This window comes from Lycium ferocissimum, chromosome 9 (assembly GCF_029784015.1).
Source record: "Lycium ferocissimum isolate CSIRO_LF1 chromosome 9, AGI_CSIRO_Lferr_CH_V1, whole genome shotgun sequence".
NCBI classification, from domain to species: Eukaryota; Viridiplantae; Streptophyta; class Magnoliopsida; order Solanales; family Solanaceae; genus Lycium; species Lycium ferocissimum.
The window spans coordinates 30,108,297-30,125,199 of NC_081350.1; positions in this window are offsets into that span (position 1 = coordinate 30,108,297).

A 16,903-nucleotide genomic window follows, 5' to 3' on the forward strand; every position below is an offset into this window, starting at 1 on the left:
TAGTAATAGGAGTACTATTTACTTTTTTTTTGGGAAACTTTTTTTCGGACAAAGCGATTAAATTATGTAGTATTACTCATTGGAGAAAGTACCTATGATTATTTTGTACAACCGTCTTACACTAGAAAATATAGGTTACTCAAATAAATTAATGTAAATGAAGTATCTTCAACCATTTATCTGGCCCTTCAATAGTTTAATTCTTGGAGGACGCGACTTAAGTGAAAAAAAAAAAAATTGGAACCAAAATAACATTAAAAAAAAAGTTACAAAAGTAGGTTTCACGCACAGAATCTGTGCGTGAAAGAGGCTACCTTTTTTTTTTTTTTTAAACCAATCAAAATCACATTTTTTTCATACTTTGGACAAAGATTAGTCATGTTTCAAAATTCCGAAATATCAATATTATATATAGAACTTAATATCTTTTTTTGCGTACAATAATGTCGGCTCATTACATCAAGTATAACTAAACGTTTGGATCATCGTTTTAGGGGTTGTAAAGTGCCCCGAAGTAAGTTTTGTTTGTTTGGAAACTTGTCATCTTTAAGTTTAAGTGTCATATTTTATAGGGTTTTGATCTAAGTGTTTTATTATTTAGTCAAATCGAATATACAAATAAAAATATTTTGATCTACCTTTAATTTTTTATATTATGTTGTTATTTTTCTTTTTTGTCTTTTTTTTTTTTTGCTTTGTCTTTTGTGTAATCCACATTTTTTTTTAATGTAATGTGTATTTTGTATTGTTTGGAAACTTGTTATCTTTATGTTTAAATATTTTATTTGAATGTACGTATATAAATATTTTATTTAACAATAATTCATCCAATACGAGAGGTTTATACTAATTCAAAAATAATTCATTCCATTAAATTACAATACTAATCTAAAGCAATACAATACTAAATTACAATAACAATATAATCTTCAAGTTCTAGAGGCTCTATTACTTCGAGATGTGCTTGTACCACCACGGCTTTGTTGCCCACACGAACGCTTATCATGGCCATATTACTTACATGTAGAGTACTTGTGAGAGTAAGTTCTTTCACTAACATCCATTTGATTGGGTCTACGACTCCATGAGTTAATGCCCAATTTCTTGATGTAATCCTTGTTAGTAACCATCGAAAACGGCTCGTTTGGCCAATAAGCTTCATTACCAAGTGGGTGGAATTGGCTGGAATATGCTTTAAGGTAACTGTGGACCTTGTATCCCCCCCCCCCCCCCCCACATAACTTTTTACCATTTTTGGCATTCTCTCGAAGCACTTTACAGCATTAGAACATGACATGTGGTACGTTTGCCACTTACCACAAGTGCATGTTCTTGTTGCCTCATAAACGGTATGCACGTTTCCACCCTTACCGTTGTAATAACCCGTCCTAACTTCATATACACGTTTAATGGGGTCATACTTAGTCATTTGGTGAAGCTCACATTTTTTTCTATAATGCTCTATCTTTTTGAAGGGCTTTGGCATCCATGTCCCGCCTTTGGCTAATATCGCTCTGGACTACCTTGTCCTAATCACAAATTGCTCCACAACACCTTGAAAGTCGTTCTCACCATTACGGTGACAGGTAGTCCCCGAGCAGATTTCAGCAAGCCATTGAAAGACTCTAAGTTGTTTGTTGTGAGCATGCCCCATCTTTTGCCTCTATCAGCATGAAGCGTCCATTTTTCAATTTCGAGCTTCATCAACCAAACATATGCTGGTTCACTAATTGCCCTGATCAGATCCATTTTTGCAGCCCATTTTCTTTGTTGATGCTCCATCGCAGCCCCCCCCCCCCCTCCCTCACATCAATTTGTTTAGAGTGCCATTGTGAAACTTTGATTGCTAATTTGCCTTCAAGTGCCTTAAGCAATAGTGATGGTAACAAGGGGAGGCTGCCACCTCGGCAAATTATCCATATTGTGCAATATGCTTTATGACGATCACACAGTACGTATATGCCCGTACAATCCCTAATAACATGAGTCTTCAAATGGGTCAAAAAGATCCCCCATATGTCATTGCTCTCGTTAGCGGCAATTGCGAAAGCAAGAGGGAATATTGATCCATTGGCATCCATTCCTACTGCAATTAGGAGCTTGATGTCGTATTCACCATACACATGCGCGCCATCTATGGATATCACTGGCCGGCAGTAAGCAAGCCCATCAATACATGGTTTGAATGTCCAAAATACGAAGTTAAAAATTTTACCCTCTATAAGCCGCCACTCTACAACTGTACTAGCATTAAAATGTTATAGAGCCGCCATATACCTTGGCAGCGATTGAAAAGAGGTATGCCAATTTTCAAAGATCATCTCAAAAGCGCGTCTACGCCCGAGAAATCCCTTTCTGTTGCTTATAGTTTTACCATATACGGTTGAACGTTTCTAATGCAATCTTTGATGGGGATCCTGCACAAGTTTAAACAAACAACATTTATTAATGATCTTTTAATTGATATAAGACATATAATGTACTAGGTAGAATAAGTTACCTTGGCATTTCGGCATCGTCTTTAAGTAACACTTGAGCAATCATGTTTGTATCTAAATTATAATGATCTGCTCGATTGTCTTCCATATCACAAGTGTGGTTTTGGCAGAATTTTGTGATAGCCCATATACCATCAGGCTTAACAATTCCCCAAAGCAACCACTGACAGCCTTGATACCGTCATCTACAAACTAGCCTCCATATCTTTGTGTTTGACCGATCAACCTTAAACTCCCTCATTTCCTTAAAAAAATAAATTTTGACAGTCTGTTGCAATGCCTTTTTGGATGCGAACATCATTCTTACTACAAGGTAGCATTGATCTCTGTTGAGATCCTTTGGTTCAATCTAGGTTTTTAGGTGACTATGATCATCTTCTCTTGTGAAGACAAATGCATCATCACGACCTTACACGCTGTCAAGATAAGGAATATTGTTAGAATGCCATTGAATTGGGATTTCAGAAGTTGGGTTTTTCGCCATCGGTGGTAGTACGTAGTGGTGCATTGGTTCTGGCTTTGAGGAATATTGTTGGTCATACCAACTTGAACATCATCATCATCTTCATCATCGGTTACCTCTATATTATTAGCTATTTCATCGTCATCACTTGATGATGACTCATAATAATTTGAAAAATCTTCATTATCAAGTGCATTCCTCCTCCTATACGAAAAGTAACATATTTTAAATACCAACACACACACACACACACACACATATATATGTATATATACACGGATTATTTAATATCAAGGTGATGAACCTACTGATGTTGATAAGCATTGTCATGGTGTGGAGAATGATCAACTCCACCGAACTGAGAGGATTGACCAACATCCATATTTTGTGCCACTGGCGAATTTTGAGAATAGCTCGTATAAAAATTTGAAAAATGGTTATTTACCAATTCATACAACAAACACGTGCTACTACACACAATAATAATAACAAAAAATGAATATTTACCAATTTTCATTGTAAGCTTGATTAAATTATTGGCTTAGATTTTTCAGCGACACTTGACCACTCAAAATATCTCCATAAGAACTAAAGTCCCCATAAGTGTTACCATGAATAGGCTGGACTTGAAGGATTTCTTCTCGAGTTATCTTTTCAACATACATCTCAAGAACATTAATGGATACTAAATCACTATATTCTTCCGGCGATCCCAAATAATCACTCAAAGATTCATCATCGTTGATATTGTGCATGCCATAATGCACTACACCATTTGATATTGTTTTTGGATATATGACTGTTATTGAGATTCCAAACTCAGTGGGTGTAGTTTTCATTCTTTTGTGCATGTAACTGAGTAGTGTTTCATAATTTAAAGTTGTTAGAAATTTAACATGGGCTTTTGGTCTGATACTATAACGAACAAAGTAATTGTCCTCAACGATATCTCCATCCCAAAATAGTAAAACCCTAATAGTTGAAGCATTTTGAGACATTTTTTCTATGAACTTTGATTTTTTTTTTCTTTCAATGACTTGTAAGACTTAGGCTTCTGAAATTGATGAGTTTTTCACTCGTCCAACATTCATGTTAAATAGATTCCTGAAATTCTCATGCGTGGTGTGTTACCAAATCCTCACTTACATTGCGCATTAAAATGGTGTGCAATACAAGTGAGAATCATATTAAAACGATCAAATAATGCAGCATTGTTTTGTCAAATCAAGTCTTTATGTGTCATAGATTCCTGAAATTGTCATGCGTGGTGTGTTGTCAAATCAACACTTACATTGCACATTAAAATGGTGTGCAATACAAGTGAGAGTCATATTAAAACGGTCAAATAATGCAGCATTTTTTTTGTCAAATCAAGCCTTTATGTGTCATAGATTCCTGAAATTGTCATGCATGGTGTGTTGTCAAATCAACACTTATATGTAGCATTGTATTGTCAAATCAAGCCTTTATGTGTCATAGATTTCTGAAATTGTCATGTGGGGTGTGTTATCAAATCAACACTTCCATTGTGCATTAAAATGGTGCGCAATACAAGTGAGAGTCATATTAAAACGGTCAAATAATGCAGCATTATATTGTCAAATCAAGCCTTTATGTGTCATAGATTCTTGAATTGTCATGCGTGGTGTGTTATCAAATCAACACTTACATTGCGCATTAAAATGGTGCGCAATACAAGTGAGAGCCATATTAAAACTGTCAAATAATGCAATACTATATATAACATGATTGACAATTTCAGGAAGCATTCACATTAAAACGAGTTATCATGTCATTCTACACCCAATTTGGTAATCTTGATTCTATTACATATTTTAACTCAGGAAACATATTCGAAGCAATGGGTGGGACATGGGAACTAGATGATGATTTTCAATACACAAATAACCCTAATAACAGATTCAATCGAGAATACAATAATAAAATGAGAGAGGAATGGGATTAGCGTGTTAGGGAGGCTGCAACACTGGAGCAAAAGTTAGCATCAGTAGTGTTACACCTCGCATTTTTGCACATTTGGATATTCCGAGCTAACTGCGGGAAGTTAAGGGCAAGGCCACTGTCGACCTTGTTTTAAGACGTAAGTCGTTTATGAATTATGTTGGGAAGAGACATTAAGGAAAATTTGGGGCCAAAAGTTATTTATAGAAAGTTGGCCATTTCATGAAAATAGCCACAAGTGGCCGGCCACATAAAAGTGGACCATGGCCACATGGATGGCTATTACATGTTGACTAAAAGATGACAAGGCAAGGGAATAAGTCATCCTTTGTGACTTGGGAAATTTCAAGAAGCTTGAAGAAACTTGGAGGGAAAGAAAAGAAAAATCTAGAAAAAAATTTGGAGAAAAATTAAGGGCCATAATCGGCCACATGCATATATTTATATATATATATATATATATATAAGTTAGGACCAAACAAACACATGCTTCATCATTTAAATTCTAGAGAGTTCAAGAGAAAGGAAGGAAAGGAGAGAGAGAGTCTCTCGGCCAAGGGCTGGCCGAGAGAGTGGTGCCCCTCTTTTGTTCATGAAAAATTATTTTTCTTCTAGTTTGTGACTAAATGGAAGGCCCTCTACCATATGGAGTGGTTGTTGGAGCAAGCAAGGCATCCGTTTGCATGGTTCATGTCCTAACCGAGGAAGAGGTAAGGTGAAGAAGATGATGTTCAATTCTTATGTTCTTATGTTATGTGTGTTATGGACGTTTGAATAGGTTGTGATGTGTTGAAATGGATGAAATTCATGATGTTGTGCATGCATGGGTGTGGCCGAAAATATGTAGTATGGTATAGAAGTGTAGAACTAATTTATTTAGTGTTGGTTGATGTTATTGTGAATGGTTTGTGCATATTATAGTAGGTAAACATAAATGAACTTCATGGAAATACAAAGGTGGAAGGGCAGCCGTGTAGGTGTAGTGTGTGTGTGTTATGTTGGAGTAAGGAATTAATTATGTTCAACATGTTTGTGCGTTGTTGTAATGCGTAGAAAATGAATGAAACTCATGAAATTGTATGTTTGGAGGTTGGCCGTGTATGGGCTGGTTTGGGGCTGCCATGTTAGACTAATTTTATGTAATATGTGGTTGTTGTTTATGAGTTGGGAAGAAAGAAATGTATTGTTATTATTCTTATTGATTTGGAGGATGTTGGGCAAAGTAGTATGTTGATCGAATCGTTTTGAAAGTCATATGAATTGAATGTGAATGGAATGTTGTTAGTAAGATTGTTGGCATTATTGTTAATATTGTGGCCGAGTTCCATTCTCGGGTTGTTGTTGTTGAATTGGGCCGAGTTAGAATCTCGGGGATGGTGCATTTATAGGGGAGATGCTGTCGAAATTTCTGTTGGCAAGTGTCACTTCAAGATTTAATCTTTAAAAGTTCTAATCACTATTTGGTATATGTGACCAATTTGTAGATTTTGGTGAAATTGGAAGCTGAATTTGGAGCGGCGTACAAGGCGGAAAAGGTATGTAAGACTTCACCCTTCTTTCTATGGCATGTCTTAGACGTACTAAGTTGGATACGGGCCTCGGGATCATTCCTTTTCTCGAAATCCAAGATTGAAATTCGCTACTATTCATTCAGTAAGATTGAACTAGAAATGGTGCGAAATATAGGAAAACTTCTTAGACCTTTAGAACTTGCATAAATGAGACCCGATTACCTTAAAACTCTCATAAGCAATGTCGTGAAACGTCTTACACGTAGATTGTGTGTGCCGCCTCATTTGACCCGAGGTAGGCCCATTGTTCTCGGATTTTCCTTATTACTTTCTTTGGCTTGTTTTGGAGTGGAATCCTAGGGAAACTTCAGATCCTTGTCCCGAATATCAAACAATAGGTACAACGCTATCCTAATGTAAATATGTCGATGATGACCATGACAACGACAATGCTGAGGAAGAACATATGTCTATGGTAAGTATAACAAAGATGATTCCTTGACTAAGGTAAAGAATATGGTCTTGTAAGGATAACGATGGAGTCGAGAATGAGAAAGTGCCTACGTTAGATATGTAGGTGATATACCTTGCTATAGGAATGAAAATATGAGAATGTTAAACTAGTTCTGGATATCCCAAGTCTATTAAGGTAATGACTATTCTAAGGATTCTAAATACCTGGAATTGTGCTTTATGACCCCGATTGATGTGTGAACCCGACATACATATATATATATAATAACAGAATTAGAGCGCTATATAGACGCTGATAAATATACATGGAATATGATAGCAGAATCAGAGCGCTATAGACGCTGGTATATATATATATATATATATATGGTATAAGTATGTGCATATGACAAAAAGAATCAGAGCGCTATAGACGCTGATATATGTATATGATGAAAGAGACAGGGCGCTATAGACGCCGATATTTATACACGAAATATGCATATATTTACGGGGAACATAGGGATAAGGGCGGGCGTTATGTACGCGTATCCACCTGATCAGTTGGAGTTTGGCACATGATATCGTCCCGGACGCGGGGTGTGCATATTATGGTTAAATGGATCGGCTGCCGACGCCTCGGCAATATAATATATTCTTTTTTTTATGTATATATATATATATGAGTAAGGAAAGCTAAGAAAGTACAGCATCTGCCCAAGGGCACTTATAGGTACAGGCTATCCTCTTATCTCATCACAGATTCTATAATCCCATGGTATTGTTGTTCATACTTACGTTCTTGTTTGTATTATTATTATTATTATTATTCATGTCTTGCATACTCAGTACATTGCTCGTACTGACCCCTCTTCTTCGGGGGGCTGCGTTCATGCCGCGCAGGTACACCCAGACGGATCGAAGTTAATGTAAAAGATGTTCCAGCGAAGTTGGCAAGCTCCATTTGGCCTGGAGTGAAGCCGAGTCAGAGTATACGTGCTAGGAGTCCTGATTACAGTTAGAGACTTTGCAGACGGAGTCGTGGGTTTTGGGAGTCGATTTGTATTGTAATACAAGTTTGTACAGTTACATGTTTTACTTGATTTAAAAGCAATAAAAGAATGTTTTAGTAATCTTATTGTATACACCTGGCTTAGAGGTTCAAAAAAAAAAAAATTCAAGTACGTAGTAAGGGTCAGCGGGCTCGCTCGGCTCCGGTTACGGGGTCGGGTGCCCATCACACCCTAATCAAGATTGGGGTGTGACAAGTAGAGCTTAAATGCCGAAAAAAAGTACTATGTCAATGCCTCGTGGAACTCCATAAGAGTGTAATTTTACTCTTAACTGTTTTCACGAGAGAACAATCAGATGCAAATATGTTACCTTAGGGTAGAATATAGTGTACATGGTAGCACAAGATTTAGATCCAAGTGGGATTTAGACGGTAAGATGTCTGATGAAGATTAATATTTTCTTATGTAAAGTAAGTAGGTAGGGTCATAAAGACCACCCCCCCCCAACTAGGGGTACATGAGGGTTTGCAACTATATAAGTAGCTCTTTCTTTTATTATTAGACTACAACGTATTCAATGTCGAGTAGTAGAAATGCAGTTTGGTCTTTACTCCTTCCAAAAGAACCAAATAGCAGTGATGATGAGAGTTCAAATTATAGCAATTTTTCGAGTGATAACAGTGATTTCAAACTAGACGAGCTAAATTCCCACCTTGTTATAGAGCGTAATGATGATTTCTGCAGTGTGAAATATTCAGATCAACGAGAATATTATTGCGGTTTACGCCGAGAATGGTCACATTGGCTTGCCGAATCAGAAAGTTTTGTTCGTGACTTGGAAATCTCAACGCTCCAATCCCAATAGGGTACTCAATAACCATGCCTCGAGTAGGTCCAGAAACTTGCGAGCTTGTTGTATAAAGGATTAGAAAAGAAAACAACAGAATGCTGGCAGGACGTCGTAGATTTTACATGCTAAAGTTGGCCGAAGAACAAGCATCGTCAACCGGTAGAGAACTAACATCTACTGAAAAAAGATGTGTCTTAAGAAACCGGCAATATTTTTCTAAGGACGATATTGAGGACTTCTATTCTGATGAAGATTAGGGGTTATTTAAGTTCTTTTAAATTTCTGACTCATGCGGTTAATTTATATTGTTAGTTTATGATAAAGTCATCAATAAGAAAAAAAATTAGTAACACTACAACAAATTTGATTATCAGGGACAAGTTATTTTGTCACTAAAGATTCTTATTTCGTCACCAAAAACCTTCCGTGACGAAAAAAATTTCATCAACCATTCGTCCCTAAATGTGGGTCGCTAAATGTATACAGAGACAACTTAGTGTTTCGTCTCTAGATAAAGTTGCATTAACTACGAAATTCCATTTTGTCCCCAAATGCATAGTATTTATGACGAACTCATTCGTCAGAAATAGATATAAAAATTTGTAGTTGATAGTATGTTTTCGTCACTAAAAAGGCTATTAATACCGGCAAAACTATCTTGTCACTAATTCTTTGTGTAATTAGTGACGACATTAATTGTACCTAAAGTCATATGTATTTCGTAGTTGAACAAAATTAATTTCATTAATAAAGACAATCTATTATATACGAAAAGATATTTCGTCCCCAAATGTATAAATTAGTGACAACTTCGCTTTTACAAAAGTGGCTTATAATTTTGTAGTTAAAACCTATCACGTCATCACTAAAAATATTTTTAGTGACAAAACAAAAATGTCACTGTAAATTGTCATGATTAGTGACAATAACAATTGTGATAAAATACAAATTTAATTTGTATTTAAAGAATGAATTATATTAATGATTAGAAGGCAATTCTAGGACAAATACTATATTGCCACAATTTATGACAAAATAATAAGAGTTTGAATCTCCTAGCTTTATCCAGTTGACCCTAGCCTTTTCTTGTAGGGCACTCTCTTCAATCATGGACCATATTTCCAGCTGTTGTATGTAGAATGTTTCTGAATTTGCCAAGGCATCAGTGTAGTTGGTCTGCATCTCAGTCTGTATGGTCTTCAGGGCTTCTCTTGCTTCCTTTATTTTCCCAGCTATACCCCTGAAATCTTCAGCATTTAACTGTCTGAATTTTGTTTTCATGACTTTGAGTTTAAGCCATATATTTCTCATCTTTGCCGTTGTCCAATTCTGTGCCCATCCACCAGTTACAATATCTTTAAATTTAGAGTGTTGAGTCCAAATATTGAAGAATCTGAATGGAGATCTAACATTGGTCACAGGTTCTCTGATTTGGATAGTCATGGGAGTATGATCAGAAATAAAAGGCTCCCCATAATGTGTAGTTAAATGTCCAAATTGAGTCATCCAGTCATCATTTGCTAGCATTCTATCGAGTCTGCTCCATACTCTGTCACTCCCCATCTGCTTGTTAGTCCATGAATAATATTTTCCCCTCCAAGGCACTTCATTCAACCCAAGAGTTTGACAGCATTCACTGAAGTCCTTGGTTTCTGCAAGTGTCTCTTGGGCACCTTGTAACCTATCTTGAGGAGACATAATTGCATTAAAGATTGTGTGACCAAAGGAGCAAGGCTCAACAACTGATTCCACAGGGATTTCCTTCGTTCAATTGTGTTATAACCATAGACAAAATGTAGTCTTTTAACGAGTCTTGTTTAGGGGGAGATGTTCTCCCAATAGTTTTTATATTTTATAATTAGTTTCTCATATGTAGGCTAGTTGGCCAATCCATATCAATACATTATACCTCTTGTAATATAGTTTTTTTGTCGTCTGATTTATCATCGTTCAAGGTTTGCAATTGTAAGCTTCCGCATGATGCCATCGTTATTTCAATCCAACAAACCCAACCTCAAATATAATTGTTTTAAATGCAATTTTGACATACAATTGATTATTCTGACTTCTCATCCCTTCGACGCTATCACCCACTCGCAATTGATTGATGCTAGACAAATCAGGAAATTCAAATGTTTTATAATGTTCTTATATGTGCCATCAATGTTTTAAATGCCATTTTTGGCATAGGATTGATTATTCAGGCTTCCCATCCCTTCGATGCTATCACCCACTCGCATTCGATTGAAGCTAGACAAATCAGTGGATTTAAATGTTTTATAATAATATGAATATGTGCCATCATTTGGCAGCACAAGATTTACTTCGTCCTTTCACTTTTTACTTGTCCAGTTTAATCTAAACTTTGCACATTCTTTTAGAAACAATAATTGTTATGAAAATTTACCACAATACCCATATAATTGATGTTTTGTCTCTTGGGAAATAATTTGAAATATAAGTAATTAATAATAAGGGTAAAACATTATAAAAAAACCTTTTTTATATACGATGAAAGTGACAAGTAAAAGTTAAAATTATCCGGGTTATCAAAGGATTTCCTGCGATTATTTCTAGTATGGAATGATTCAGTCATGTACTTTGGTATCTTATTGAACCAAAATGGTGATATTTTTCCTCCAATGATCAAGAATTTGTATTATTCTCATTATGCACATAAGGGAGGAGCCGTATGAGGTGAAACTCTCACGTACGGTTCTGGAACGGAGATTATGGATAGAACTTATAACGGAGTCTCGAAAATAACTAATTTCTGCGGGGCCTTTATCCCTTTTTAGGTTCATTAGCTTCTTGCTGTGGGATGTACAAATATACCGTAGGGAACGTTCCGTCTTAGAGAGAACCCTCCGCACGAGCGGTGGTGAACGAAGCGCAAGCAAGAATATCGGCTTGAGAATGTATTTTTAATATAATGGATAGGTAAAAGGGAATGGCATGAATAGTAATCTTCAATGATTTTCTGGCTTGCTTTTTTGTCCTCTGACAAAATTAGAATAGATAGAATAGTTACTTTTTTCAACTTCCAATTTTGCTTCTCGATTCCTTTTTTCCCTTGTTTTCTTTGTATTGTGTTCAAATTCATTTGGGTTTGATATGTGTTATGAGTTGTTTAACCATTCACATTTAGGTATTCTTGACCCTAACTTATCATACGTGTGCTTCATGTAGGAGGTTACTAAAGCACCTTTTTGTTATATAAAGATCACAAAGATTGCCAACAAGATGAAAACATGTTATTGCATTATATATTAGACATAACACTTAGGTAGACACTTCAACTTGACCTTAATTGGTAAGTAAATGCCTCACTTTGAGAATGCACATCTAGACATTTTAACTTGGTTTAACTTGGTCTCGTAAATATCCCAACTTTGAAAATGCACATCAAGACACGGCTAAATTTAAGTTGTCTAGATGTGCATTTTCAAAGTTGAGATGTTTACTTGCTAGTTGAGATCAAGTTAAGGTGTCTATCTATTTATTATGCCTTTTATATTACTACTTCCTCCGTCCCAATTTATATGAGAGTTGACCTATTTAAGAGTCAAAAGCGGCTCTTTCTTTGACTCAATTACAAACATAGAAAAGTAGTCATGCTACTTATTTTGTTTAATTTTATCATTTTATAGAATTATTATCATATTAAAAGTAGGAAGCTCGTATCTTCAAAGTTAGATTACCATTTCGCCCCTAAAGTAAATAAAAATCTAATTAAATATTCATATTTTAATTACACAAAACTTGAATTAAAAGTTCAGCAGGCAGCAACATTTTAGTGCTTCAAATCAATTCACCAAAACCGTTTCCTCCATAATTATTCACCCACCATAATGATTAGTGTTAGTAACATCAAAACACGGATAATTTAAAGAGTTAGTGATCCGAAGAGTTTTTAAAATGAAGAAGAGTCAGTTTGAAGAGTTAGTAACGTGAAAGGTTTTTTTAAAATGAACAAAATCCATTAGGACTCCCAATCTCCTCCACCCCACGCTTCAGCCCTCCCTATAGCATGAATTTCCTTTTATTATCCTTCCAAGCTCCTCTTTTCTATTTTCTTTTAAATCAGCTTATATCCAGGTCGTATGTGAGTTGTTCGCTATGTGTTTTTTTGCCAATGATTTACTATAAATTATTTCTCTAATATTCTTTTTTTGGCAGTGTAATCCAAAACATAATTCATTGGAGGAAGTATGTATTCTGCAATGATAAATTATAAAATCAAGCAATGTCATGTTGTATTGTACAAGATCATCGGATTTCTTGGTAATCGCTTTTTCTTTTCACACAATCCTAAAATGAATAATATTGCGGTTTTCAGTATTCTCAAATTTCTTGCAGTGTAGGCCAAAATATAATTCATTGGAGAAGGTATGAGTTTTTCAATGATATTACATCAAGCACTGTCATGTTGTATTGTACATGATCATTGGACTCCTTGATACTATTTTTTTCTTTTCACGTAATCTTTTCAAAAAGAGTAACACTTCCCAAAGCATATGGATTACTTCTTTCCTATTTTGGTTGCAAATACTTTTGGTTATTAAATTCTAGCATATTTTATTTTTCGGTGAACTTTCTTGTAATTGGGTCGCTTTTGGTTGCTCCATATATGAGCTTGAATCATAGATTGATCTTACATCTTATTTCTACTTTTTTTCTTGTAATTGCACCAAGTGTAAATAGGTAGAAATAAGATATAGGTTTACCTTCGTTTTTAACATAATGAATAGGATATCCATTTTGCAGTATGCCTTTTGTTAATAAGAGTTTTGAAGTATGAAATTTCGAATTACAAAATCCGTTATCTATATACTTGGAAGACAGGGGTGGCTCTTGGTGGCTTAAAGTGAAAAAATATCAAAAGGGCCTTAAACTTATTTCGTAAAATTCATATAATTTATAATGAGATACAAAATGTAACACCTCGTAACTTCGGACGAAGCTTGAATCATAACATGATAATATAATGAAACCAATATGAGGGTTATAGGAAGTGTTTTGAAAACCAATTAAGTCATAAGAAATGTCTTTGGGAAAAAAACAAAGTTGAAAGCCACTCTACGGGGCATGTTTGCAAGTGAGTTTATAGAAGGTCTTACTTCCAACGATCATAACCCCATTATTAATTGAGAATTTGGGAAAACTTCCTTGATGAAAGTTGTAGCCCTTTGAAATAGCTTTCCAACGGTATATTATGGGTCTTGAACGGAGCTATACACAAAAAGTTATGGCCATTTTACGACAGACTGTTTGACAGAAAATCGCCTCTGTCACCAGATGCGACGCAAGATGCGACTCGCATACACGACATGCGACGCCGCAGTCCCGTCGCAAGTTATGACAGAGAGATTTTGTCCAGACTTTTCTGGACTACTTTAAATAAGACCCAACTCGACCAAAATCATATTTTCATCATTCTTGGTTAAGAAAACCTCTAGAATGCTCTCTAACCTTCATCCACACGAAAATTCAAGGAAATCCATAATCAATAACACCAAATCCATGAACCCAAATGTATGAAACCTAGCCAAGGTTCATCTAATTCAAGAAAACCCAAGGGAAGTGAAGTAGGTTTGGTGCTAGAGAAGTAACTCCACTCAAGACTTGTTCAACCACTATCTAAGGTAAGTTTCATGACTTTTTCATGATGATTAAAGTGTTGATGAGTTCTTGGGAGAATAGTAGATGGGTTTGATAAAGGGAATTATATGAACTATGATAGGGTTTTTGGATTGTTGACTTGGGATTGTTGTATTCATATGGGTGATGGAGAATGATGTTAATTACATCTAATTGAAATTGTAGAATTTAGCTAGAAGTAATAGAATGGGAAATTGGTGAAGAAAACACCATTAATGAGGGTTGTGGAGCTTCATGCCCACCAAGTGTTTGATAAAATGCTTAGATGACCAAAGCATGAATATTATTGCTAATATAGAATCCCTTTGACTTGTATTGCTATAGATCAAAGTTGAAAGGAGTGACGAACATTGTATTACGCTCAAAGGCTGGAATTAAGGTATGTGAGGCTAACTATCTACGTTAGGGAATGTTCATGATTCTCCCTACGCCTCATTCTTCATACTTGTCCGCAATTTGACTCGTAAATATAGTTTAGCCCTAGTTTCATGATATGATATAGAACTGTTATCTTCTAGGGTTGCAGTTATAGAATTCGTTCATGGTTATCACTTGGAACATCATGAACTCAGCACGTAATCTTTATAGACTTATGCATTATTATCACATGAGTCTCAAGCAGTGTATAACCAGTTATTTGCAAGAGTCCCATAATCGAAACTTGATTATCATGCTATCGCCATAGCCGCCCTCGCTTTTGTAAATTGTTAATGTTTAACACACAATATCCGTACTTTTGGGGCCCTAGGCCACGCTTATGCATACGTATTGCTTGGGCCGAGGCCACGGCTTTTGTGCACATTATTTGGGCCCCGTGCCACGATTATATTTTCTATTACAAGTTTCACAGTGTGATTCTTCATCCGAATCGGAGTACTTCGACTTCTTGCTTTCCCCGTTTAGTTCGGTTTCGCCATTTCGCCGGTTCCGTATTTTATTGTTTCGGTTGCTTTACATACCAAAAGACAATTCAAATGTCTTGATGTCCCTTTTATTGTTTGGGGGCTGCATCTCGCGATGCGGTAATGATACACAAAGTTGACGATTCGGCTAATTAGAGTGCACGTATCGCCTACCGGTGAGCCCCACATTCCTTCGGGGCATTGTCGGTATCCGCTTATTTCGGTTATAGACAAAATCTATCATTTAGTACTCTTAGAGGCTTCATAGACATAGTTCGTATAGTCGGATATTTATTAAGATTAGCCTTGATGGCGCTTGTTCGATCGTTTTGGTTTAGCCATGTTGACTACTTTCGGATATATGTTCATATTTTCTATGTATTTCCGCATTATGATTTCGGTCGGACCTTTAGCATATCGGCATGTGTTCGTTATTTTCACATTCGAGTTATGTTTTGATATCACATGTTGATTCGGCCGGACGGTTGGTTCGCTCGGTCACGTACGATCGGGCACGGTGCCGTGTTACGTCCGAGCCCGGGTTCGGGGCGTGACAAAGCTTGGTATCGTAGCATTAGGTTCAAGTGTCTTAGGGAGTCTATGAAGCCGTGTCCGGTGGGGTCTCTTTTATATGTGTGAGGGCCCCACACATATAAACGATTGACCACCAAGACATTCGAGATTTGTTTCACTTCTTTCATACTCTAGATCGTGCCATGAAGCTTAGAGCAATAAGTAACTTCTCTTCCTCTTGAATTACGTACGTTTCGAATGCGCGAGAAGATGAACAGTAACTCAAGGTTCAACTAAGGATGTTTACCCATAGGGGTACAATTGTGCGTATTTACATCGGTAACGAATGAGATTTCAAGTGCTATTGAAAGTGGAATACAATGTAAGTTGCCCGAGAAGGGTGTAGTGGAATGAATAGTATGTCGAATGATAATGATGTTCTTGAGAATGAAATACAACGGGGAGAGGATATCGAGAGAAATTAGAAAAGGAGCTAAGTCAACGGGAAAAAGGTAAATCATGGAGGATCTCAAGGAAGTGGTGGCGGGCGGCTCGAGGTCATCGACCCACTCCATCCGGCTAAAGATTGAAGGGGAAAATAAACGGAAAGTATAACAGGTACAGTTTGAGTTGGACATATGAGGTAAGTTCATCATTTTTATACTGTTGTTGAAATTGGGAGCCCTGTGTGGCTATGATATGATATGACATATATTTATATATATTGGCCTTGTGAGGCATTGTTGGTATTTCTCAATGCGGTTTTGGGATAGTAAGAAATATAGAGGAAACCACGCCAAATTTTTTTAGAAATATAAGGAGAATGAGATATAAGTTCGTAGTATGTCTTGAAAGGTCGTGTCAACAGTAATGATAGGATTTGACCAAGTTGCAAGCCTGACTTCGAGAAATAAAGTTAACTGTAAAAAAAAAAAAAAAATTGATAGTAATAGTAATTATGAGGACAATATCGATATGGTAAAAAGTAATGCTAGGATAATTTGGAAAGGCTTGTGATACTAAGAGATGATATGGAAGAGGCTGGCAATCTTAATGGAGTATTATATTGAAGTATCA